We start from the raw sequence: 2,436 nt of genomic DNA, 5'->3' as shown, positions 1-2,436 counted from the left end.
GGAAGTTTCTTTTCCTAAGAATAAGGACTATGTAACTGACCATATTTTCCTTTTCAGTTTGGCTGGTAGTAAACAAAAAGTAAAAATTCAGGCTTAATTATGGCAACTATATAATTCCTTATAGCCTACATATTTATGATTTTACTTTGCCTCTTCTGTTATTAGCTTTTATTTTATTTTAACTAGTCATGTTTAAGTTACCCATGATCCTATTATTTTATTCTTATTTGTATTTAGTCATGTTATTGTAGGTATCTTTGTGGTAAATCACTTTATATTATTTTTATTTTTTTGGCTGCATTGGGTCTTCATTGCTGCCCACGGGCTTTCTCTAGTTGCAGCGAGCAGGGACTACTCTTCATTGTGGTGCGCGGGCTTCTCATTGCGGTGGCTTCTCTTTGTTGCAGAGCGCAGGTTCTAGTCACGCAGGCTTCAGTAGTTGTGGCATGCAGGCTCAGTAGTTGTGGCTCGCAGGCTCTAGAGAGCAGGCTCAGTAGTTGTAGCACACGGGCTTAGTTGCTCCGCGGCATGTAGGATCTTCCCGGACCAGGGATTGAACCCGTGTCCCCTGCTTTGGCAGACACATTCATAACCACGGCGCTACCAGGGAAGTCCCAGTAAATCACTTTAAATCCCTGGAAGGAGAAAGTAATGTATAAATAAATGCATATAAGACTTTGACTTTTCCTTTAGAGAGCCTAATATGATGCTCAGAACTTCCGGTTCTCCACCAATATATGTTTGGAGTGCTGAAATAAGGCAGAAGGGCAGGAAAAACTAGGTAAAACTTTATCAACTTGATCAGGGACCAGGATCCAGCCAAGCCCATCTATCATATATCAGTCATATGCTGTGCTAGATACTTGCCTAGACCATTGTGCTCAAAACTGGGCTGGGTAACAGTCGCGGCTAAGTTCCCAATAACATGGACTTTGTGATTATATTCACATCTGCAAAATGGGTGAACAATGCCTACCTCACAGGAATGTTGAAAGGATTAAATGAGATAATATATTTAGAGCACCCACCACAGAGTCAAGCACGTGCTGGGTTTGTTAATACAGTCAGCCCTCAATCTGAGTATTGCACATCCACGGAATGAACCAACCATGGATTTCCAGCTACAGTTTGTTGAATCTGCGGATGCAGAACAGCGGACACAGAGGACCGACTGGCATTTTCTTTCTTTCTTTTTTTTTTTTTAACATCTTTACTGGAGTATAATTGCTTTACAATGGTGTGTTAGTTTCTGCTTTATAACAAAAGTGAATCAAAAAATATGGAACGCTTCACGAATTTGCGTGTCATCCTTGTGCAGGGGCCATGCTAATCTTCTCTGCATCATTCCAATTTTAGTATATGTGCTGCCGAAGCGAGCACGTACAGGGCATTTTCTATGAGGGACTTGAGTAGCTGTGGATTTTGGTGTCCGTGGGAGTCCTGAAAGCAATCCCCCGCAGATGCCGAGGGACGATTTTATTCTCTTCCTTCTTTACCCTCTTCCTCAATTAGATGCTAAGATAACTTAATAAAATTATGCTTGCTTTATGAAAAGAATACAACTTGTTGAATGTGCAAATGAACTTTGTCATGTCTTTTTTTTTTTTTTAATCATTGTTCTCCCTGTAGTTTTTTATTAATTAATTAATTTATTTATTCTTGGCTGTGCTGGGTCTTCGTTTCTCTGCGAGGGCTTTCTCTAGTTGCGGCGAGCGGGGGCCACTCTTCACCGCGGTGCGCGGGCCTCTCACTATCGCGGCCTCTCCTGTTGCGGAGCACAGGCTCCAGACGCGCAGGCTCAGTAGCTGTGGCTCACGGGCCTAGTTGCTCCACGGCACGCGGGATCCTCCCATACCAGGGCTCGAACCCGCGTCCCCTGCATCAGCAGGCAGACTCCCAACCACTGCACCACCAGGGAAACCCTTTGCCATGTCTTGATCAGAGGGAAACAGGGAGTGAGAGGCAGGGCTCCCTTGTTGCCACGATCAACACCAGACATTTCTGTATGGTCTCATCACTGTGAGGGCTCGAGTAGCAGAGACATTGTGATGCTGGACAACATCAGAAGAGGAAATATCAATAGATTCAAAGGAGGGGAGGTGGTCAGGTGTGGAATGAGAATTCCCAGCAGCAGCCATCCTTAAGGACACGGAACCCTCCCCTCTGCAGAGCCGGGACTCTATTGCCTAAAAGCTATCAGTTCCCCACACTGCTTTCCCAAGGAGATCACATCCTACCTGTGTACCCCTTCCTCAGCCTGCACATCTTCTCAGCCCAGACCCAGGACTCAAGCAGCCAACAGCAGGGCCCGGAGTCACTCAGCCTGTTGGGAATTGCCCCAATGGCATCCTCTTCTGACTGTCCCTGTTCTGCTTGGCTTATTTGTAATAAACTGACAGTTTTAAAGTTGGGGATGGGGGCATGGAAAGAGAGACT

At 45.2% G+C, this 2,436-nt stretch overlaps 1 non-coding gene across 1 annotated transcript; it reads right to left on the bottom strand.

The window, feature by feature from the left end:
• Positions 1-1,273: 1,273 nt before the first annotated feature.
• Positions 1,274-1,380, bottom strand: LOC137774346 (U6 spliceosomal RNA). Its single transcript, XR_011075868.1, has one exon. It is a non-coding gene; the product is annotated as a U6 spliceosomal RNA (small nuclear RNA).
• Between the last annotated feature and the right edge of the window lie 1,056 nt (positions 1,381-2,436).

This window comes from Eschrichtius robustus, chromosome 12, assembly GCF_028021215.1.
Source record: "Eschrichtius robustus isolate mEscRob2 chromosome 12, mEscRob2.pri, whole genome shotgun sequence".
Taxonomy (NCBI): domain Eukaryota; kingdom Metazoa; phylum Chordata; class Mammalia; order Artiodactyla; family Eschrichtiidae; genus Eschrichtius; species Eschrichtius robustus.
Note: the sequence above shows the minus strand (reverse complement) of the source record. Positions and strands in the feature narration are given on the sequence as shown.